The sequence below is a fragment of the Choloepus didactylus genome, chromosome 6 (genome assembly GCF_015220235.1).
Source record: "Choloepus didactylus isolate mChoDid1 chromosome 6, mChoDid1.pri, whole genome shotgun sequence".
NCBI classification, from domain to species: domain Eukaryota; kingdom Metazoa; phylum Chordata; class Mammalia; order Pilosa; family Megalonychidae; genus Choloepus; species Choloepus didactylus.
The window spans coordinates 105,845,298-105,870,948 of record NC_051312.1 but is presented as its reverse complement, the minus strand read 5'-3'; the positions used below and the strand labels follow the sequence as shown (position 1 = coordinate 105,870,948).

Below are 25,651 nucleotides of genomic sequence, written 5' to 3'. Positions count from 1 at the left end.
TACTTGGATATCTTTTAGACATGGCTCCTGAATTTCTTTTCCAAATACATTTACAGCATCTAGTCATAAAAATATATATTTTTTCCTCTCATTTTTGATGAAATGAATTATGCTAATAAATTAATCAAGGTGGAACTATCCTAACATTTCTAGAATGAACTGTATTTGGGTCTGGTATAAACCTTTGAATAATGATAGTCCAATTAGCAATGTAAGTTTTTGAAAATTTTTATCCATAATAATAAATGAGTGATACTATCATTATCAGATTTTGGCATTAATGTTATGATGACTTCATAAAATGAATTGGGAGAGTATACATTTATTATGTTCTGGAATAATTTTGGTAGGTTGTAGTAATCTGGATTCTGTACCCCAATTTATTCATGTTCCTAATCTTAATCCACATATCCTGTGGGTGTGGGCTCATGGTAAACAGGATCTTTTGAAGCAGTTGTTTTAAATTAAGGCGTAGTCCAACTGAATGAGGTTGGATCTTAATCAGGATTACTGGGGCCTTATAATGAGAAAAAAAACAGAAGACAATGTCAGAGAAAGCCACACAGAGGAGCCAGAATCCCCAAGACAGCAGAGGTGTGGGAGAGAAAGGAGAGGACACTGCCCAAGGATACCATGCCACAAGCCACACCAAAACACTGCCAACCCTGGGGGGAAGCAAGCATTCTAACCTCCAAGACTGTGAGACAATAAATTACCATTTTTAATCCAACACATTGTATGGTACTTGTCACAGCGGCCTGAAGAAACTGATAGTTTCAATCATCTATTTTAAGGTTAGATGGCTAACATTTTAAATGATATGCCCTTAATTACCATCTCAGCTGTTACTCTGAAACATTGACATCAAATTTTCTATATTTCCTGGATTGATTTTGATATTTTATATTTTTCCTGGAAAATAATCCATTTCCTCCATGTTTTCAAAATTTCGCCATAGCGTTTCATGTAATAGTCCCTTATGGTTTTTTTCATAACTTCTATATGTGTTATTTGTAATCTGAAAATCTACTGAAAATTGTAATTGGTAGGTGTCATTATAAATCTCTGATTTGCTTGCAAACTAGAAAAGACAGACAAATTTGTTTGTGTTACTATTCAGTATCTTCTAAACACAAATTTTCAGAGAACTCAAGAATATTTAGCCTTCCTTGCAAATGAAGGTTGGTGTCTTTCTTTGGTGCTGTTTAAACTTCATAAAAATTAAAATGCCCACATACATATTGATATATTAATCAGGACTAAAGGAAAATCATGTCGTATTTCCTTAGAGCATGTTCCATGATCACAACACATGCCTCTCACTCCAGAAATAGTGCTCAGCCCTAATCAACTGCCTGGCCCGAGGTGAAACACCTGTGTTCTCCTAACTAAAATTCTCCATGAAATTCAATTTAAAAAGAGAACTCTTCTGCAGCTCCCCACTGCACTCTCCCATATTCTTGGCAGACAACTGTAAGTAAACCTTTTTTTAAAATACTTACTGAGTTAAGTGAGCAATAAATTAAGTGCTTAGGCTCCTAAACCACAAAAATAGTTTATTTGTATTAGCAAAGAATAAAGTGAGACACATGGTACACTGTCAGGAAGTTGCAGTAGGCAATAAAGTAGCATACGTTTTAAGTCAATTCCTCTTGCTAGCTTCCATAAAGTAGAAAAAAGGTTTTTACCTACTCAATTGCACAGGCCACAGCTGTTTTAGAGCAGTGTTCTGGTTTGCTAGAGCTTCCATTATGCAAAATACCAGAAATGGATTGGCTTTTACAAAGGGATTTATTAGGTTACAAAGATATAGTTCTAAGGCTTTAAAAGTGTCAAACTAACGCATCAACAAGATGATATCTTCACTGAAAATGGCTGATGGTGTCCAGAACACCTCTGTCAGCTGGAAAGGCATGTGAATGGCATCTGCCATCCCTTTGCTCCTGGGTTGTGGTTCAAAATGACTTTCTCCAAAATGTCTTTGGGCTTCTGTCTTTGCACCTCTCTCTCAGCTCCTGTGTCTCCTTGCTTCTTTCTCCCGGGGCATTTCTCTCCAAGCATCTGGGGGTTCTCTCTTAGCTTCCCTGGGCAAACTCTGGGCTACAATCTCTTAGCTTAGCATCTCCAAACATCCTTCTGTCTGCATCTTCAAGTTGTTTCCAAGTGTCAGCATCTATATTGGCTCTTAGCTTCTCTCCAAAATGTCTCTCAGCGCTCTGAGCTCCTTTTGTCTGTGAGCTCTCTTAAAGAACTCCAGTAATCTAATTAAGACCCACCCTGAATGGGTAGGGTAACATATCCATGGAAATAATCTAATCAAAAGGTCACACCTTAATCATTAAAAAGATTAATAAGATTGCAAGATTGCATTAAAGAACATGGCTTTTCCAGGGGACATAATAGATCCAAACCGACACAAGCAGCATCTCCCAGAATGTATCCACTGCAACACCAGGAAATACCACCTGGAATATCCTGCCTCCCCTCACCCCTGAAGAAACTGACTGTGTGTATGTGTGGGGGGGCCCCCCACACACATACACACAGTCAATAAACTTGGGAATTTCTATATACTGTATCTGCCTTTTGGAGATAAAGTCATGGGTACAGAGCTTTCTGAACTCAATAAGGGGTTGAGCCCTTCCTTTTTAAGCACAATTTCCATTTCCAAGCTCCAGAACCAATATAGAATAAGTCAACTAATTCTCAAATACCCTGTCCTTCCACACTTCAAATCTTCAAGGGAATGGGGAAAAGAAGTTAAGAATGGACATGACGGATGTTCTCAGGCTCCTATGGGTTCAGAACTGGTCTGCCTCAGGCTAGTACTCCCAGGGAATGAGCAAATGAACAAGATTATGTGGAGGCTCTCAAAACACTGTGAGCTTTCTTTATATTCTTCCAGACTATCATAGACTTTAAGAGTAGACATCTTACATTATTTATAAAACCAAGAGTATTAAGGGCATTTGGAGTATTTTATCCTCTCCTGGATTCATCAGCCCTGATTATGATTACATTAACTTTTACTTGAAAAAAAATTTTAATATACATATATGTATATATTATGAACTTATGACTGTTTTCCAAATTATTTTAAATGTTCTCAGAAAAACAACTTTGCATAAGAGAGTAAAAAAGGGAGAGGGGCTGCAGAAAGCAGACTCAAGTATTCTAATAAGAAGACTTTGATTTTGTTCTTACATATATTGTACAAATTGGTAAATAGGAGCAGAAGACACTGATGTTACATCAGGAGAAAAGGAGAGAGCACCTAGGTTATTTTCACAAGGCTTCCGAAGCTTTCATCATATGCATCAGCTTACCTAAAGATACAAAGAAGTTCTACAGTCAAAACAATTTCCCAAATCGTTATGACCCCAGAACACATTTTGAGCAATACCTGTTAGTGACTCATGAGACACCAGTGTTTCTACAAATTTGTTTGGAAAATGATCTAGAAACTATGTTTGGTGCAATTGCCTGTAAATAAGCCAAATAACTTATGACTATATGATATATTCTCATATTTTTAGGAATTTCTCCCCCAAATATAGAATTTCACAGTTGGGAAACCTTAGATATTTTAAAGTTCAACCCCATCTTTTCATGTGTAAGACCAGAATGGTTTCACAATGTACTGAAAGCCACACAGAAAAGATGCCAGAACTAGATCCCAGGTTGCTAATGCTCTCTCTTTGAAACCTTCTTCTCAGCCTGGCATGCTAATTGCTCCACTATCTGAACCCTCATATTTTCAACCTCATTTTCCTCTTCAGTCCCAGTATAAAATATACGTTTTACCTAGAATACATGCCTTAAACATTTCTGCTTCTGTCTTTCCCCACACAATGCTCTGTCCCTCTGTGTCTTAGTTTCCTGGGGCTGCCCTAACAAAGTATCTCACACTGGATGGCATAAAATAATGAAGACGTATTGTCTTGCAGTTCAGGAGGCTACAAGTCCAAATTAAGGTGTCAGCGTGGCCATGCTTCCTCTGAAATCAGCACGGTTCTAGCCGCAGCTTGCTGGTGATCCATAACTCAGTCTCTGCCTCTGATACCTGGTGGTCTCTGTCTGTGTCCAAATTTCCTCTTATAAGGGCAGCAGTCACATTCAATTAGGGCTCAACCTAATCCAGTTTGGTTTCATCATAACTCATAACATTTCAAAGATCCTATTTACAAATAATTCCAGAATCATGGGACAGAGAGTTAAGGCTTGAACATGTCTTTTTGGAAGAAAAAATTGAATCCCTAATACTCTGTCTATAAAGTCATTTCTTGTCCTGTGTGTTACCTGCATTCTAGACAGTTAAGTGCCACTTCCGTGATACCATTTCTGAGCAGCCCAGCTCATTCTGTTCACTTTTTTCTCTAAACTCGACAACCACAACATACGATTCATATCATCCTTTTCATACAATTACTCACTATTAGTCATCTTTTCATGATTGTATCTTGTATCCCAATCCAGGTTTCTCAAACAGCATTTTTTTTTTTTTTTTTTTTGGTATCTCCATGGTGGCTAATTTTTGTGTTTTTTTGTTTTTTTTTTTTAACATAATCTGTTCATTTTTCTCAACCTCTAATAAATTAGTAGGAAGATATTTTCCTAGGATACATACAGAGCATGAGTTTAATGGTAATGAAACTCAATAAAACAGCAGTGATCACAGGGGTTTGTAATAATAATACCAAAAGAGCAACATCATGTGAGCAGGCACACTTGTACTGTTCTCCTGATAAAATGACAAATTATTGCATTGCTCTGTGGGCATAAATGAAATCACTGATCATTATATCCAAAGCCAAGTTGTCAGAACAAACTGTCAGGTTAAAATAGATATTTCCTGCTTACTTCTGCTTATATTTCTTCATTCTTAACTTCCAGTTCCGCCAGTGAACTCAAGCACATTTGCTATCTTATGGATGTTCTCTGTAATGTTGCTTGATGTTAAAATATCAATCTAAATTTCAGAGTATGTCTGAAGGTTTAAAATAGGTCCTAAGCTGCTTGGCAGTATTTGTGTCAAGATCATTCAACTCAATGAATAGTTCTAAGTTTTAGACTATTGATCATTATCAGCTTTGGGGATGAAGGGAAGAAGTAAAGAACGACTTCAGAGAAAATGAGTTTTAATTACTTTAATTGAACTACTCCTGTTGAGTTATAAGAAATCAAGAGTCCTTTGGGTCAATATCTTGTCAAATTAGATACCAGCAAACTTGAGGATAGAGTTTCTAACCAAATGTCATTAAAAATTACATCTAAATATATCCAGATAAATTTTCAAGAAGCTACCGATATTTAACTACATACCCATTAATTTTCTTCTCTCTTAAAAGCACAATCTTGTTTATTTTTAAAAGACACCAATACTGCAACTTAAATTTTTCTGATCTCTTAGGACAAAATAGTGCTGTCAAGAAAGGAATGCTATACTTTTTCAAGAGGTCTCCTTGGAAAGCATTAGAACAAAAAGGCAATATTATTAGGATTCAAAACAGGCAAGGATCTCTTTGATTACTTCAGATACTTTAACAAAACGCCAATGATACTAATACTTAATTTCAATTTTGTCAAATGTTAGCTCTCCAAAGCCAAACCTAGTGTGCTATTCCCATCTGAGAATTTTCCATTTGAGAAGATCTGTTCCTAGAGCAAAATGCTTCTTAGGTGAGGGCAGGACTTCTAAAATACTTCTAAGGAACATTTAATAAACTCTGTTCCTCTCAATCACAACCCTCCCTCCAACTTTAATTGACTAGATTTAAACCCCCAAATCCTCTTGGTTTGAGATATTTCAAACTGAAAGATCCTTGAGTAATTGAGTTATAAGTATGCCCTTTTTCTATGCTAATATTTTGGCAGAAAATCAAGGCCAGGAAAAGAGATGCCCCAAAGGTTATATGTAGTGATCTGATGGTAGAGTGGAAGTACTGATACTATCTGTCACATTGGCCTGCCTTTTATTTTAGAACATTGATATCCTTAGAGAGTCGCCATTACAATAAAGATCATATACCTTCAAGGTTCCAGGATGGTGGCATTCCAAATAGATGCTAGGGGACAAATATAATATAGGAATTTAAAGGTGACATGCCAAGCAGGTCTGTTAATTGGATATTCTCCATGACTGTGCTGAATGTCAGAAATAATTCTGTGAGGAGAAAAGATAGGCCATAAGCAACTAAAAACTGACCTTTAAAAATTCATTTTAGGTTCCAAAAGTCCTTCAAATAGGAAAAGATACTCCAAAATGCAAACTCCTGGGAGACTTCTCAGGAATCCAACAAAAGGGCAAGCCCATAATATCTAAGGCAAGGGCTCTTCCCTTTCAGACTTTGTATCTTTTCCCAACCAGCATAATATCATTCACTGTTAATTGTGCGCCTGTTATAACAGCAGGCTGTATAAAGTTGGGTATGCTAGATCAATGCAATATTGAAACACATCAAAAAACAGTGATGGCTCACTATTTGCAGATGACATGATTGTATATATAGAAAGTCCTGAAAAATCTACAACAAAGCTACTAGAACTAATAAACAAATTCTGCAAAGTGGATGTATATGATCAACATGCAAAAATCAGTAGTAGTGTTTCTAAACCCTAGTAATGAACACTCTGAAGAAGAAATGGAAGAAAAAATTCCATTGACAATAGAACTAAAAGAATCAAATATTTAGAAATAAATTTATCCAAGGATGTTAAAGGAAAGGACTTATACATCAAAAACTACAAAACTGTGCTAAAAGAAATCAAAGAAGACCTAAATAAATGGAAGGACATTCCATGCTCATGGATTGGAAGATTAAATATTGTCAAGATGCCAATCCTACCCCAAAATATTTACAGATTCAATGCAATCCCAATCAAAATTCTAACAGCCTATTTTGAGAAATGAAAAATCCAATCATCAAATTTATTTGGAAAGGTAAAAAGTCCTGAATAGCCAAAACCATCTTGAAAAAGAATGAAGTTGGAGAACTCATACTTCCTGAGTTGAAAACTTACAATGAACATTGAAGACATAATGCTGAGTGAAATAAATCAGGCACAAAAGGAGAGATATTGTATATTACCACTAATGTGAACTCCCTGAACAATGTAAAATCAGTGTCTTTTAATGTAGAATATAGGAGACCTAGAGATAGACAAACACTAGTGAAGGAGTAATGATAACCTAATATGTACAGACATGTTAATGAGGATGAACTTAAAGGTATAGGAATGGACAGAGGTGATGATTGTTCATTAAGGTGATTATGAGTATCAGTGCTGCACTGAACGCAAACATGATTGAAAGTGGTTGTTTAAAGGCATGTATCCCACAGATTAGCACTACAGATATAAATAAGTGCTTGCATGATATACTTCTACGTTATGACACTGGTCAGAGAGTTAACAAGAGAGTGGCATATGGGAAAAACTACCCATTGCATATTATAGACTATATTTAATAGGAATACTTTACCAGTACTACACTAATACTAGGGATAAATAATTAGGGTCTGATAAAAGCTTTGGGGTGTTTTGTGTTATGATACTTGTTTAAAATTGAGAGTGATGATGATTGCACAACTAAGTGACGCTAATGTGAGGCACTGATTGTTTATCTGTATTTTATGCAGGATTGTTCTGTAAACCAACTTCTCTAATAAAGAAAAATTTTAAAAATAAAATTTAAATTCAGTGATGGGTTGGGAATTCTGAGCAGACAGATTCTATTCAATGGGATTCAAAGGCCAGGCTATGGAGCAGCAATTTGTTGGCAGCCTATGACAAGAAAGGAGACTACCATAAGGCTTATAAGTAAGGGTACAAAACCATTGCCATAAAGCCTGACTGTGGCAATGGCCATTTGCAAAAAGCAGCAGCTCTTGAGTTCTTAAACCAGGTTGAAGAAATCAAACAAAGCTAAGATGAGGGTTTAAAACATGAAGCAAATAACCCTTAGCTCAAAGAGGGTTTACATAATATGGAGGCCCGAATGACAGAGAAGAAATTCATGAACCCTTTCAACATGCCTAATCTGTATTAGAAGTTGGAGAGTGACCCCAGGACAAGGATACTGCTCAGTGAAACCTACCTACCAGGACCTGATAGACCAACTACAAAATAAGCCATCAACCTAGGCACAAAACTACAAGATCCCCTGATCATGACCCCTCTCAGTGTCCTCCTTGGAGTTAATCTGGCTGGTGTGAATGAGGAGGAAGAGGTTGCCACATCTCCACCACCTCCTCCAAAAAAGGAGACCAAACCAGAGCCAATGGATGAAGACCTTCTAGAGAATAAGAAGCAGGTACAAAGGGAAAAGTGTTGGGGAATGATGCCTTCAAGAAGAAAGACTATAACACAGGCTTGAAGCATTACAACAGAGTCAAGGATCCGGATCCCACCAACATGAGTTACATTATCAATCAAGCAACTCAGCATTTGGAAAACGGTGACTACAGTAAATGCCCGCAGCTGTGTGAGAAGGTTATTAAAGTGGGGAGAGAAAACCAAGAAGATGATTGCCAGAGTACTGAAACTCACCCCCGAATTGGCAGCTCCTACTTCAAAGTTGCCATCCATTTCTACAAGTCTTTGGCAGAGCACCGAACCCCAAATGTGCTCAAAAAATGTAAGCAGGCAGAGAAAATCCCTAAGGAGCAGGAGCGGTTGGCCTACACTAACTTTGATCTGGCTTTTGAAGAGAAAAACAAAGGCAATTAATGTTTTCAGAAAGGGGAATAACCCAGGCCATCAAATGGAATTCACAAGATGCCAAGTTACAAAGCAGTTGGGCTGCTTGCTACACCAAACTGAGTTTCATCTGGCACTCAAGGACTATGAGGAGTGTATCCAGCTAAAGGCAACCTTCATCAAGGGTTATTCATGGAAAGCAGCTGCCCTGGAACCAATGAAGGACCACACAAAAGCCATGTATGTCTACCAGAAGGTGCTAGAACTCGACTCCAACTGTAAGGAGGTAACAGACAGTTACCAACTGTGTAATGGCCCCGTATAACCCACATGACAGCCCTGAGGACAGCCCTGAGGTGCAGCAGATAATGAGTGCCCAGTCATGCGGCTCATCCTGGGGCAGATATAGAAGAGCACCCAGCACCCTACTGTTGATGCCTTAGCTTAGACACTTTATGGCCTTAAGACTATAAATTTGCAACCAAATAAACCCCCTTTATAAAAGCCAAAAAAAGGAAGAAGAAGAAGAAGAAAGAAGAAGAAAGGAGAAAGAAGAAGAAGGGAAGAAGAAGAGCACCCAGGTACTCAGCAAAAAAAAAATAATAATAAAAAAATGAAAAAAACTTAAAGAATCCTGTAATAGCTCAAAAGATCCAGAAGCTGATGGATGTGGGTCTGATCACAATCTGGTGATGACTTCTTTCTGCCTCTTCCTTCACCCTCACGCTGACAGAAGAGCTGGGGACTGTGACAAGCAGCACGGAGCAGAAGGGAGAAGCAGGAAAGAAACCCAATTTATCTCTATATTAATAAAAACCTTTGTGGAAGATACAGAGACTTGTACTCACATTACCTACAGCTGCTTCCTCAGGGCCCTCCCAACACAATCATGTTATCTTCACTGCTGCCATCGAGCTCCATGTCTCCTTCACCTTCCCCCTCAATCGCTGTCTCAGCTGCTCCCAATAGTTGGTTATTTTCTATTTGGGGCAGTGGGCGTGTATGGGGAGGGGAGAGTGTTCTTCCCAACCTCTGGTCCCAACTGTCTTCACACTGTTAACTCCACTTCTGCTTCTCCAATAAAAGAAGCCAGGTGGGCCTGGTTATATGTTGGGGGAAAAATATCAGCGACATCAGAGGGCTAAATTATAGTTACAGTCAGGAGGGGGGTGGGGGGAGATGGGGGGGGAGGTGTGCAATTCATTAAAAAGTTTAAAGACTTATAAAATTAAATATTCATACGAATGTGGTAATACAAATTTTCTTCCCGAATGCTTAAGTTGAAGTAAAGGTGATACTAGAGAACCAATCAGAGGTTTTAGCAAGAAAGTGACATTTATAAGTTTAGGAAGATAATCTGGTTAGGCACTTTTTAGAGGCATTGAAGGCAAGGCTAGATAAAAACAAGTAGATGAATTATGAAGAATGATGCTGCAAGTGGAAAATTCCTATTTTTCTTCTCTGAAAGATATCAGGGAATTAAAAAGAGAACAAAAGACAATATGGAAGTGGTATGTGAAAGACTTGGCCCTTGATCCACTGGGGCAAGCTAAGGAGAAATGAAGGATGATATTGAGATGTGAAAACTATATGGATAATGAACTGAAGAAATGTCTTCCCACATTACACTGCCTTTTACATAATTGTCCGTTAAATATTAAAAATACCATAATAATTATTAATAGTAACTTTCCTTCAGTAGTTTGAAATTTCATTTTTATAATCTTATGCATTATCAGTAAATTTAGTATGTTAAAATGCAGTTCTACCCATGTTTCTGGCACATCCTTCTCCAATCCTCAACTCCCCTGAAGATGGCTTAAATTCAGATATTAGTGAAAAGTGCCTGTAACTCCATTAAGAACATTCAATGATAAAGAAACCCTATGGAAAGGATTTTATAATTTCAAAAGTATGCTTAAAATTCAAGTTGCTTACTTAATAAGCTTGACACCTTGTTTTATTTGTTAATTTTCCATTGTTTCTACGTCACTGCAGACAGCTAAACAAACAATAATAGCTAAAAGCTCTATGCTTCATGTGCATTTTTAATTTAGCTCTACCATAGACCTTGAAGGAGATACTACCATTAGCTCCAAAAAAACAAGACTTAAAGAAGCCAGGTAACTTGCTTCAAGTCACACAGCTACCAAATATTGGAGTCAGGATTGAAACATAGATCGAAACCTAGATCTTCATAACTCTAAAGTAGAGAGCTATAGGACATATGAGACTAAGGGATATCAAAGTGGGAAAAGGTTGCTGCTGAAGGCAGCAATCCTGAACCGGGACAGCTGCCGTTAAGGAGTGAGACAACAGAATCACAACACAATACAGCATTCTAGGATGATTTAGTCCAGGCACAGACAGCTCTATAGCCCTGGTGGTGATTCTTCCTTACAGTATTTTATACCATGTTCAAAATAACTCTAAGTCATGAAGACAGTTTATATTCCATGCAGTATGCTCTGTTTAATAAAGCAAGGGAATGCATGATACATTTCTATGACAAATAATACACAGTCCACTGCTTAAAGGAATAGTTTCAGTTATTTGGGAATGGAGCTGGCCCTAGGCAAAATGATAAAATGGGCAAACATCTAAAATTAAGTGACCTTATTTCTTCTCCACAATACATAGTCCAACTTCTAGAAAAAGATGTTACTGGCCATTTACAACTTAATAAGAATCATAATTGTTATCTATTCCTTCTCCCTAGAATATTTACATTTTCAAACTTAGTATCAGTAATGAAATAGAAGACTCTCTCTTATTAGAAAAATTTCAACACCCAGAGAATATCAGATTAAGGGTAAAGTTTGAGTCCTTGAAATCACAATACATACAATCATAGTAAACACACAGTACATTCTGCTTAGGAATAAATTGGTTGATGTAAAAATTTTACTTATGAAAAATGTCTCATTTCTTAGAGCTGTCTTGCTAGTGAGGTAGTTCTGTATTTAATTATAATAGTCCCAGAGTATCTCTAAAATGGATAACTGAAACAGGTAAGCTATACCATTAGAGAGCAAAGGTTTTTGCCCAATGAACCATTTATTTTTTTGCTAAATATTCAACTGTAATGACTGAAAACCGAGAAAAAGGATTTTGTTCTAGCTGTTAAGAGCACCATTTGATCCAGACCGCATTATTAGGTTGTTTTTCAGAGTCCTGATTAATCATTTTATTTAGTTTTTGTTTCTCTTTCCAAGGGGCACCAAATTAGGAGTAACACTCCCAATTTAGGAAATTTTCCCTAAAGATCCTTGGTTTTCTACATGTCTGTGAATGGTCACATTCATAATGCTGAAACTCTAACATCACTGATTTTGTGGCTTTGTTTCTTAATGAACCCATTTGGTACATAAGGTACCTCCATATGAGGCTCTGAAATAGGAAAGATCAAAGAGAAGACCTTCCATCTCCTTCTTGGCTCCAGTGAACTGCAGCTCAGTAAATGATAACAGTTCAGTTACTAATACAGAAGGTCTTATGATTAAAAAGAAAAGTACCTTTAATAATCATACCAATTTATCTGGTTGAAACATCCCAATAAGCAGAAATTGTTCTGAATACTTCTTGAAAAATATAATATTTTGTTGTACATAAAGGAGACTTTATTTTCATTGCTGTACCTCCCAGTTTAATGAAAACGCTTTCATCAGGAAGCATGTTTAGAGCTATGAGAAAACTAAAAATATCTGGAGTTTAGAAATAGATAATAAAATCTTTAGTCTTCTGGTAGTTGTTAAAATCAGCTAAGGCTGATTGTAATCAAAATCTGCTAACTACCTGATAGATGCTTGGTGATATATGAAATTTGTTGATTATCTCAGCTTGGTACCTCAACTAGCCAATGATATAATTGCTATTATCATGTATGCATCCACAGTCTTATAGTATGAAATGGAAAAAAAAAAGCATCAGAAAATATCAACACAAATATTTAAACATCATTTGACAATATTCAACAATCATGTACTATGAAACTACCAAGTTCCTGACATTGTGATAGAGAATGCAGGAGATAAAAAGACATTTGTTCTTGATCCCCAGGAACCCAAAATCTAGTGGAGGAGTTAGACTAAAATTAAAATTGAGAATATAATCATGCAGTAAGAGCTATAACAGAGATATGCATACTGCTCTGACTATAAGAAAGATATAGCAAGTCAGGAAAGGCTTCATAGTAGAGGTGGCATATGAACTGGTTATATGCCAAGGTATGTCAGAGAGAGTAGAGAAGGTATTATGATAGAAGGAACAGTATGTGCAAAGATACAGAGCCATGAAAGAACAGTGTGCTCAGAGAAAACTAGTATCTAATAAAACGTTAAGCACATGGTAAATGTACAATAAACATCTGTGGAATGACTGAGTAAAGGGTAAAAGTGAGATGGTATATTTGGCTGGAATGTAAAGAGTAAATATGAATAGCACGAACAGGGTGGGAGAAATAGATAATGTAGGTGTTATTGGCCAATTTCCATGGAGCATTTTTTCTCTCATTCTATAGCACTGTTGAGAATTATTTTACTGAAACTAGAGACTACATTGATTTCAAAATTGGTATCAGTCTTCTGAAATGTATGCATATGGAAAAGACCTTACCATGGAAATCGGTTGTAAGGGTGTAGTGATTTATAACATTAAGTTTATTTTAATATACTTGTGCATTAATTTATTCACCAAATATTAACTAAACATCTGCCATATGGCAGGCATTGGAGATACAGTGATTAAACAAAACATTGACTTCCTGTTCCAATGAACTTGAAAGTTCATATCAGTAAGTTGGCAATTATAACACAGACATACAACTTAATTTGTAAGTCCTGCGTTAACCAAACAAGAGGCGTTTTGTGGTCTCTACTGTTGAGATCATTAAACAAATTGTTAGACTTCTATTTTGTGGATATTATTTTTATTATTTATTACGTTGACAAAAAAAGCTTGTAGCAGATTGCATTTACCAAAAATTTCCACAGCAATATTTCTGGTCCCTCAAGCTCTCACAATCCTTGGCATTTCACTATTAAGAAGAGAAGACTATTTTCTCTCCCTTTGAACTTGATAGGGGTTATATCTTCTCTGACTAAAAAGAGCATTGCATTAGTACAGAATTCCAAGCCTAAATCTAAAAATTACACAGCTTTTGCCTAGTTGTGTCTTGATACACTTACCCATGGAACCCAGCCACCATGTTATGAGGAAGCTCAGCCAAATGGAGAGGCCATGTGTAGTATGTTTCAGTTGACAGCCCCACTGAAGGTCTCAGCTGCCACCCAGTAACAATTTTGATACAAGTGAGTGAGCAAACCTTCAGATGATTACAGAACTCAGCCTTGTGATCCATCTCAGATGATGCCAAGTAGAGCAGAGACCAGCAATCCCTTCAAAACCCTGATTTAATTACACATCTGTGGGCAAAATAAATATTCTTAGTGTTTAAACTCACTAAATTTGAGGATGGTTTTCTTATTCAGAAATAGATTCCTGTAACAAAGTCACTCCATACCTAAATTTTGACATCTGCTCTTGACTCAAAAGATGATTATTGATCTTTGGATTCTTTTAGGATTATAATCTTGCCAACGTTGGGGGGTGGGGGCAAAAGCAAATAACCAATGTTTAAAATTTCTTATTAAGAGGAAGAGATCACCAGGAATCAGTGCAAGTTTAAAAAATAATATAAATTAGGAGAACTTGGATTGCATTTTAATATATTTACCCACCCACTTCCAGTGACTAAAATATTCCCTACAGTTAATTCAGTCACTGGAAATGAGATATTCAAATTCCTTTGAACCATTATCTGTTAAATGTAATTTACTTTAATATATTTAAGATAGAATTCTGAAAAAAACTCAGTCTGTTAATGCTCCTGCTTTATGGTTGCTGTGTAAATGCTAAATTTGCATTGACTACTTCCCCAGTTCTCCCTCTCCCCTCAGCCCGGTGGAAACACATGGAAACTGAACAACATAAGAACAAAAAATCAGTTTTGTTTGTTCGTAAGATGCTTCAGGCTTTGATCTCCTCAAATGTTAAAGCTCAGAATGTATGAATTGTGGGTTTTATATGTCTGGGTTACATTTTTTTTTGTTATGACTATTGAATGATTTGCTTTCAAATGCTGCATAGAGTTTGGTTTGCTAATCAATAATGGTTTAATCTCGTTTCGTAAACTATTGTCATAGGGGCTTCTCAGTTTCAATTCCTTCAGCAATATTTATAGCTTACAAGGATGAAATTACATTGCAAACTAATGTGGAGGAACATGTGCCAAAATTTAGAATGGTTTCCATTTTGAATATGGAGAGAGCAGTTTGAGTGTTTTCAATGACTTTCCTGTAGCCCCTAGCTCCCTCAAGTCTAGTGTCTCTTGAGTGAAGCAAATAATTACCATGTGTACATATGAGTCAGTTTAAAAATTAAAGAAACAAAATTTGACTTTTAATTAATTAATTTGTTAAAATGGTGCTAAATCTTATGAAAGAAGAACTTAGCACAAGTGTACTGGGGAGATTCAGGACAAGGAGAATCTTCTCTGCTTTTGTCATTAAGAAGTTTTGCATTGGACAAGACACTTGACTTCCCTAGGCCTCAGTTGCATTTTTTTTAAGTTGAAGTCAACATAAGCATCCCTACACTCTCTTCTATTTACTAATATGCTATGCCTCTATGATTTATGCAAAATAGAGACTCAATAAATGGACAAGCAATGATTGAAGACTAAATGAATAAGTGAACATATGTAATCCAACATCATTTGATATTTCCCCAAACAACCAGGTGTTTTATCAAATTGAACTTTGCTTTATTTAAACCTATATACAAATAAGCACAAGTTAGATAAATGTAAATTCAGGGCTTCAGTCAAACATTACAGAAAGGATTTCTTTGCTAATTACAAAAGAGTTCTCCAGTGGAATAGATAGTATCTGACATTTATGAATTAAAATACCCAAAAAATGGGGACAGCTTTCTCTCTATGCTGTAAGAAAAATTAAACCAGATATATGTTCTAAAACAAGATTTTAGTCCAACCTCATGGTTGCCTGTAAATATGATGAAACCAATAAAATTTCATTTTTGACATTTTGTTGAAGTATAATTTACATATCATAAAATTCACCCATTGAAAGTATACAAGTCAATAATTCTTAGTAAATGTATTGAGTTATACAATAATCACAAAATATTTCCATTACTACCCCAAATTCCCTCTATCCCATTTGCAATCAACCTTTACTTCCATTCCCAGCCCCAGGACAATGATCTAATTTCTGTATCTATGGATTTGACATTTTTGTACATTCCATATAAATGGAATCAATATATAGTCTTTAGTATCCAGCATCTTTCACCTAGCATCATATTTTTGAGGTACATCCATGTTGTAGTATTTATCAGCAATTAATTCCTTTTTATTGTTAAATAATATTCAGTTGCAAACATACACATTTCATTCATCCATTCACCAGTTGGAAATTTGGATTGTATTACATTTTTTACTATTTTGAATAATGCTTCTATAAACATTCATATACAAGTCTTAGTGTGAATAGATATTTTCATTTCTCTTGGGTAGATTCCCAGGAGCAGAATTCCTGGATTGCATGAGAAGTTTAAGATTCACGTTTCAGAGTTATGCCAAATTGTTTTCCAAAGTGACCCTACTATTTTACATTCTCACCAGCAACATACAAGAGTTTTAGTTTCTCCACCTTCTTGCTAGCACTTATTATTGTCTGTCTCTAATTATAACCATCCATTAGGAGCAAAGTGGAACACTGAAATGATAGAAGATGAAATCAGTGAGGTTGCAGACATGGACAGGCAGGAGCACAGATTTTGTAGGGTCTTAAAAGTCATTGTAAGGATCCAGCTTTAGTAGACTGACTTACACTACTTCAACTCAAAGAAACTTATTTAAAACCCAAATTCTAAATGACAATTTGGTAACTGAAACTAAAAGTTACTTGGCAAGATTATACATACCTGCCCCATAGATGTATATTCACTCCCTGTAGGAACTGGGGAGACCATAGATAGACAATGAACAATGAAGATACAAGAACTCAGCTATCCAATCATCCCTGGATACTCAATTTTGTGTGTGGAATTGCTGGCAGTATCAAGGATAGGCTGTTTTTCAAATGCAGCCTTAGCATACATGAGAGCTAAATGGTTTTTCTGGCCAGACAGTGGATGTGGGAAATGCTGGAAACTCACCTAATAAAGGACCCAACTGAAGTCTAGTCCCAGGATGACTTTTTTCCAATATAATTGGTGAAAAGAGATATTTCATTGATATTTTGCTTTCCATTTTCCTAACTGTTAGTGAGTCTGAGAATAGTTTCATATGATTATTGGTCATTTGGATTTGCTCTTCTTTGGTTTGCCTATTTTAACCTTTTGCCTATTTTTATGACTGTTTGTCTTTATGCTATCAAGTTTTATATGTTGATTATATGTTATATATATATATATGGTACTTGACTTCACTCCTGGTATTTTGGTTGTAATTTTTTTTCAGTGTTTCTCTAATCAAATTTAATTAAACATATACTTTTTCTCCTTAGTTTCTGGATAGACTTATTTTAAGATACTCCCTAACTCCTAAGTTATGCAAATATTTGCTAAAATTTCTCCTAAGATTATTAATACTTTCCTTTATTACAGTTATTTGTTGACTTATATAAGTATTTATTTGGATTCATATATGATACGTATATGTATATATGAGTATTTGGGGAGATTCGACCTTCTTTTCTGCTAGGAGGATAGGCAGTCTTAACAGCATTATTGGCAATAGAAACCATCTTTTCACAGTGAGCAGAAATAGTACGTTGCCTTACATACACATATACACACAAATGCAGAAACAAATTGCAGCCCATCATTAAAATTTCCTTTCTGTTTTGATAATGTATTCAAATATTCCTAAATCAATACTATATTCTTGGATATTTTTCTTTGAAATGAATTGCAGATCACTTTAAACCAATTTCAAAGAAAGTCTCTCAGGGCTTCTAACTAAAATTTCTTGTAATTCATATATTAATTAGAGAAAAATTGCCACCTTTATGATATTAAGTGTGCCCATAAAGAGCATGGTAAATCTTTTGTTTAGTCCACATCTTGATTAGTTTCCTTCAGAAATATTTTATGATTTTCTTCATATAGGTCTTATACTGGTCTTGTTAAGATTATTCCTTATTATTTTATAATTCTCATTGCTATTTTGAATAGGATTTTACTATTTTCTTTTATCGCTGGTTATTTAAAATATACAGAAAATGTATTGATATTTGTATATTTATAATGTACATAGCCACTTTAAAATTTTTCCCTTGCAAAGACTAGTAGACTTAGAGTTCTGTTTTCAATTTTTAGCAAAAATATGGATAATCTTATTCTCCTTTTCCAATATTAGTACTGATTATTTAATGTTGTTTTTCTTATTACATTTTATAGAAGATACTTTTAAAAGGTGAATAATAGTCGGAGTGAGCTTTTTGTCTTAATCTTGATTAACTTTTCAGTATTTACAAGTGAAAACTATCACATTTAAATAGTCTCTTTGTTTTCCTATTTCAGTTAGGGTTTAATTAAGGATACCAGCTAAATTTCATCAAATAACTTTCAGCATCTAGGGCAATATTCATTTGGTTTCCTCCATTGATACCTTGGTGCCATGAATTGCGCTAATAGATTTTCTGATTTTGTATTGAATCTTTTATTTCTGAAATCCTACCTGTGAATAGTTCACTGCTAAATTCCAGTTAATAATATTTGTTTGCGTCCATAATTTTAATTTTAAATATCATTGCACTATTCTTTCCCTTTTTAGTACAATCATTGTTACTGGTATTCAATGGTACTTTGGCTTTATAGGATGAATTTGGAGTTTTCACACTGTCTTATGGTCTATAATTTATAAATTAGAAATTGTCTCTTCTCTAAAGATTAGCTAAAACTCATTTTTGAAACCCTCTGATCTTGGCTTTCTTTGACACATTTTTAATCTCTTTTCTAATCTATTGTACAATAATTGATTTGTCCAATTTTTTGTTTATTCATGAGTCAATGCTGGTAATTTATCTTTTTGCTAGGAAAATATCTATTTAATCTAGGCTTTCAAATTGGTTGCCTTGGAGTACCCTCTATAATTTACTTAATCTCTTTTGTATCTGGATTGTATCTCCAGTTTCATCTTAATATATTTTCTATGTCTCTTTTTCCTTAATTGAGCTCGGAATGAAATTGTGGATTTAATTGATCTTTTAAAGAATTAGTTTATAGATTTATTTTTTATGAACTTTTTATTTTCTGTTTCATTATTTTTACAATCTATATGTATTCTTTCTGCTACTTTATTTTGTCAGATTTTGTTTCTTTTGTCTAATTTCTCAAGATAAATTCTAAGCTTCAGTATTTTTTGTCTTTCTTCTTTAATCATGAAAGCATTTTAAAAATTAAAATTTCTCTGAGTAATCTTTAGTTATGTCCTGCAGGTTTTGGTGTAAAGAGTTTTCTTTTTAGTTTGTAATTTCACTTTTGAATTCCTCTTTCATCCAAGTGGTATTGAAGAGGCTGTTTCTTAATTTCCAAGTGGCTAATTTTTTAGGCCTTCTATATTATTAATTATCAGAAAATGTGAAATGTAAAAATCTTTATTGTTAAAACGTTTTAAGTTGTTCTTTGTTAGCAAACAGAAGACTGATTTAATAATATACCATGGATATAAAAATTATCCTCCTACCTGTGGAATTACAAAGTTCTCTGTTTCCTTCTCTTTCTCTTAGTCCATACTCTCTCTCTCATGTGCTCTCTCCCTCTCTCTCTCTCTCTCTCTCTCTCTCTCTCTCCCTTCAGTGTGATTATATTATTAAATTTCCTTCCCTATTAACTTCATTTTATTTTATCTGGCCTATTCCATCATTGTGAACTGAAATATTCCAATTTAATTGTATTTTTAATCAATTCCTCCTTGTGTTTCTAATAAATTTTCTTTATCAGCTGCTGTGTTGTTTGGTGAATAGAGGTTTATCACTATTATTTCTTTGTCACAAATTGTGCCTTTTATTATTAAGCAGTGTCTTCTTCATATGTTTAACCTTTGTACGCTAACTTGTTTAATGTCAACATTTCTTCTGCTTTTCTTTGATTTTAGTTTAACTATTATGTTTCTACTCATTCCATTTTCCCCTTTAAAAATAATTTTGTGTATATAAACACACTTGTATAATTTTAAGTGCCTAATTTGTTTTTTGTTTCTGAAATTTTTTAGCATGGTCTTTTCTTTTTCTATGTTGCTTTGCTCCCTCATCTCTCTTCCTTCCCCCCAACTTTACCCATGTTATCTCCTGTCACACATGCCTCCCTACCCTCCACCATAACTCATGTTAGAAATGTAGTATTTATTAGTCCACATTTTTCTTCATGCTCATATACATAAACCAATCAAATAAATGTATTCACATACACATACTTATAATTATCTAGATTTTCCATTGTGTTAAAAGATGGATAGCATTTTATATAATTTTCTGCATTTTGCTTTTTTTACTCATTAATACATCATAGAATTACCTGCGAGTCAAATGAGAGAGCTCAGATTAATTTTCTTTAATGCTGCATAAATTTCCAAAGTACAGAAGTAGCATAATTTATATAATAATTCTCCTATTTATTATACATTGTTTTTTGTCTTTCATAATTTCCATATTTTTTCACTTGTTTGATCAAATTACTGATGATTGTCCTTTTCTTCTTGCCAGCTTGGAAGTTATGCTGAAATTTTACATTCTACTAATGGTTACCCATCAGTTTTCAAAGACACTCTGCTTCCTCAATGCACTACTTTCCTGTGGCTTCCAGTTCCCAGTGATGCCTATCTCTCAGTTGACGGGAGACATGCAATCTCCGGCCCTGTGAGTAAGAGATGTACCAGCTCGCTATTTTTTGGCCATCTATTGAGTCTGCTGGAGAAATCCCCTCTACTCCCATCAACTACAAAGGCTAGGGCCCATCTAGCCAAATACATAAAGAGAATTCATCAAACTCGTCAGTTCTTTTATTGCTACTTGGGATGTGAGGGAACAGAATATGGACGAGTACTAGCCTTATTATTAGGGATCTGCAGATCTCAGTGGACCAAAGCTGTCTTCAGGAAGCACAGAGCTCTAGCTTGTCCAAGAGATCTCTGTAGTTCCCAAGATCTATTCAGGCCCATAATGAAAGTCCTGCATATGTGCTTCTGCAGTGATCTCAGCAAAACCAATGCCCTTCCAGCCCTGTTTACTTTGAAAGCTGCTCCACTCAGAATAAGCAATTGCAAGGGAAAGAGGAGGGCAGCAGAGAGGAGCATTTAGGCTGCCATTGTCTCTAAACTACCTCCTATTACTATCTCTCAAAATCTTAATTTTTAATTAAGACTCAACTCAAATGATATTCTATGAGTCTTCTTTTTTATTTTCCAGATATGATGTCTCTCACACATGAACAGAAAACAGGAACCTCTCTAAAGACAGATTTCAGATTCTGCTTAACAGTAATGGCAACCATTCATTGAGTGTTTACTATATACGAGGCACTGTGCAAAATACTTTATATGTTTTAGCCCATTTCATTTCCACAAAATCCCTGTGGATTAGATATTATTTTTAAAGAAATGTATCTTTCCCAAGGTCACAATACTAGTTAAGGACAAAGAAGCATTCGAACACAGAATTATACATAATTGATGTCTCTAACCATTATATTACTGTATATTAGAGTTATTTGAGTTCTTGACCTAGGTTTATGTCCCTCCACTCAATCATTGCTGCTAAATGGCAAGCAATGTCCTCTCTTCATGTTTATGTTTCCTGGCAGTAACTGGAATATCAGTACCCAATAAATATTATTTGGTTGTAATAGTATAGACTTGCTTTTGAGACTTCTCTGGGCCTAACAGAGCATACTGTTCAGGGTTCTTAAGAAGAACAGGGGAGAGGCGGGGCAAGATGGCAGACTGGTGAGCTGTATGTTTTAGTTACTCCTCCAGGAAAGTAGGTAGAAAGCCAGGAACTGTGTGGACTGGACACCACAGAGCAATCTGACTTTGGGCATACTTCATACAACACTCATGAAAACGTGGAACTACTGAGATCAGCGAAATCTGTAAGTTTTTGCGGCCAGGGGACCCTCGCCCCTCCCTGCCAGGTTCAGTCCCGTGGGAGGAGGGGCTGTCAGCTCCGGGAAGGAGAAGGGAGAACTGCAGTGGCAGCCCTTATCGGAAACTCATTCTGCTGATACAAACTCCAACCATAGATAGACTGAGACCAGACACCAGAGAATCTGAGAGCAGCCAGCCCAGCAGAGAGGAGACAGGCATAGAAGAAAAAAAACAACACGAAAAACTCCAAAATAAAAGCAGAGGATTTTTGGAGTTCTGGTGAACATAGAAGGGGGAAGGGCAAAGCTCAGGCCGGAGCCCCGGCCCTGAGGCGCATATGCAAATCCCAAAGAAAAGCTGATCTCCCTGCCCTGTGGACCTTTCCTTAATGGCCCTGGTTGCTTTGTCTCTTAGCATTTCAATAACCCATTAGATCTCTGAGGAGGGCCCTCTTTTTTTTTTTTTTTTTTTTCAATCCTTTTTTCTTTTTCTGAAACAATTACTCTAAGAAGCCCAATACAGAAAGCTTCAAAGACCTGCAATGTGGGCAGGTCAAGTCAAGAGCAGAACTAGGAGAGCTCTGAGACAAAACGCAATAATCCAGTGGCTGAGAAAATTCACTAAACAACACAACTTCCCAAGAAAAGGGGGGTGTCCGCTCACAGCCATCATCCTGGTGGACAGGAAACACTCCTGCCCATCGCCAGCCCCATAGCCCAGAGCTGCCCCGGACAACCCAGTGTGACGAAAGTGCTTCAAATAACAGACACACAACACAAAACTGGGTTTGGACATTAGCCTTCCCTGCAACCTCAACTGATTGTCCCAGAGTTGGGAAGGTAGAGCAGTGTGAATTAACAAAGCGCCAATCAGCCATCATTTCAGCAGACTGGGAGACTCCCTACACAGCCCAGCAGCCCAGAACTGCTCTGGGGGGACGGCACTCACCTGTGACATAGCACAGTCATCCCTCAACAGAGGACCAGGGGGTACACGGCCTGGAAGAGGGGCCCACTTGCCAGTCTCAGGAGCCATACGCCAATACCAAGGACTTGTGGGTCAGTGGCAGAGACAAACTGTGGCAGGACTGAACTGAAGGATTAGACTATTGCAGCAGCCTTAAAACTCTAGGATCACCAGGGAGATTTCATTGTTAGAGCCACCCCCCCCTCCGACTGCCCAGAAACACACCCCATATACAGGGCAGGCAACACCAACTACACACGCTAGCTTGGTACACCAATTGGACCCCACAAGACTCACTCCCCCACTCACCAAAAAGGCTAAGCAGGGGAGAACTGGCTTCTGGAGAACAGGTGGCTCGTGGACGCCACCTGCTGGTTAGTTAGAGAAAGTGTACTCCACGAAGCTGCAGATCTGATAAATTAGAGATAAGGACTTCAATTGGTCTACAAATCCTAAAAGAACCCTATCAAGTTCAGCAAATGCCACGAGGCCAAAAACAACAGAAAATTATAAAGCATATGAAAAAACCGGACGATATGGATAACCCAAGCCCAAGCACCCAAATCAAAAGACCAGAAGAGACACAGCACCTAGAGCAGCTACTCAAAGAACTAAAGATGAACAATGAGACCATAGTACGGGAGACAAAGGAAATCAAGAAGACCCTAGAAGAGCATAAAGAAGACATTGCAAGACTAAATAAAAAAATGGATGATCTTATGGAAATTAAAGAAACTGTTGACTGAATTAAAAAGATTCTGGACACTCATAGTACAAGACTAGAGGAAGTCGAACAACGAATCAGTGACCTCGAAGATGACAGAATGGAAAATGAAAGCATAAAAGAAAGAATGGGGAAAAAAATTGAAAAAATCGAAATGGACCTCAGGGATATGATAGATTATATGAAACGTCCAAATATAAGACTCATTGGTGTCCCAGAAAGGGAAGAAAAGGGTAAAGGTCTAGGAAGAGTATTCAAAGAAATTGTTGGGGAAAACTTCCCAAATCTTCTAAACAACATAAATACACAAATCATAAATGCTCAGCGAACCCCAAATAGAATAAATCCAAATAAACCCACTCCGAGACATATACTGATCACACTGTCAAACACAGAAGAGAAGGAGCAAGTTCTGAAAGCAGCAAGAGAAAAGCAATTCACCACATACAAAGGAAACAGCATAAGACTAAGTAGTGACTACTCAGCAGCCACCATGGAGGCGAGAAGGCAGTGGCACGATATATTTAAAATTCTGAGTGAGAAAAATTTCCAGCCAAGAATACTTTATCCAGCAAAGCTCTCCTTCAAATTTGAGGGAGAGCTTAAATTTTTCACAGACAAACAAATGCTGAGAGAATTTGCTAACAAGAGACCTGCCCTACTGGAGATACTAAAGGGAGCCCTACAGACAGAGAAACAAAGACAGGACAGAGAGACTTGGAGAAAGGTTCAGTACTAAAGAGATTCGGTATGGGTACAAAAAAGGATATTAATAGACAGAGGGGAAAAATATGACAAACATAAACCAAAGGATAAGATGGCTGATTCAAGAAATGCCTTCACGGTTATAACGTTGAATGTAAATGGATTAAACTCCCCAATTAAAAGATATAGATTCGCAGAATGGATCAAAAAAAATGAACCATCAATATGTTGCATACAAGAGACTCATCTTAGACACAGGGACACAAAGAAACTGAAAGTGAAAGGATGGAAAAAAATATTTCATGCAAGCTACAGCCAAAAGAAAGCAGGTGTAGCAATATTAATCTCAGATAAAATAGACTTCAAATGCAGGGATGTTTTGAGAGACAAAGAAGGCCACTACATACTAATAAAAGGGGCAATTCAGCAAGAAGAAATAACAATCGTAAATGTCTATGCACCCAATCAAGGTGCCACAAAATACATGAAACACTGGCAAAACTAAAGGAAACAATTGATGTTTCCACAATAATTGTGGGAGACTTCAACACACTCTCTCCTATAGATAGATCAACCAGACAGAAGACCAATAAGGAAATTGAAAACCTAAACAATCTGATAAATGAATTAGATTTAACAGACATATACAGGACATTACATCCCAAATGACCTGGATACACATACTTTTCTAGTGCTCATGGAACTTTCTCCAGAATAGATCATATGCTGGGACATAAAACAAGCCTCAATAAATTTAAAAGATCGAAATTATTCAAAGCACTTTCTCTGACCACAATGGAATACAATTAGAAGTCAATAACCATCAGAGACTTAGAAAATTCACAAATACCTGGAGGTTAAACAACACACTCCTAAACAATCAGTGGGTTAAAGAAGAAATAGCAAGGGAAATTGCTAAATATATAGAGACGAATGAAAATGAGAACACAACATACCAAAACCTATGGGATGCAGCAAAAGCAGTGCTAAGGGGGAAATTTATAGCACTAAACGCATATATTAAAAAGGAAGAAAGAGCCAAAATCAAAGAACTAATGGATCAACTGAAGAAGCTAGAAAATGAACAGCAAACCAATCCTAAACAAAGTAGAAGAAAAGAAATAACAAGGATTAAAGCTGAAATAAATGACATAGAGAACAAAAATACAATAGAGAGGATAAATATCACCAAAAGTTGGTTCTTTGAGAAGATCAACAAGATTGACAAGCCCCTAGATAGGCTGACAAAATCAAAAAGAGAGAAGACCCATATAAACAAAATAATGAATGAAAAAGGTGACATAACTGCAGATCCTGAAAAAATTAAAAAAATTATAAGAGGATATTATGAACAACTGTATGGCAACAAACTGGATAATGTAGAGGAA

The 25,651-nt window shown here is 36.2% G+C and overlaps 1 pseudogene; it reads left to right on the top strand.

Moving 5' to 3' along the window:
* Window positions 1-7,729: 7,729 nt before the first annotated feature.
* On the top strand, window positions 7,730-9,390 carry LOC119537248 (annotated as a pseudogene).
* The last annotated feature ends 16,261 nt before the right edge of the window (window positions 9,391-25,651 follow it).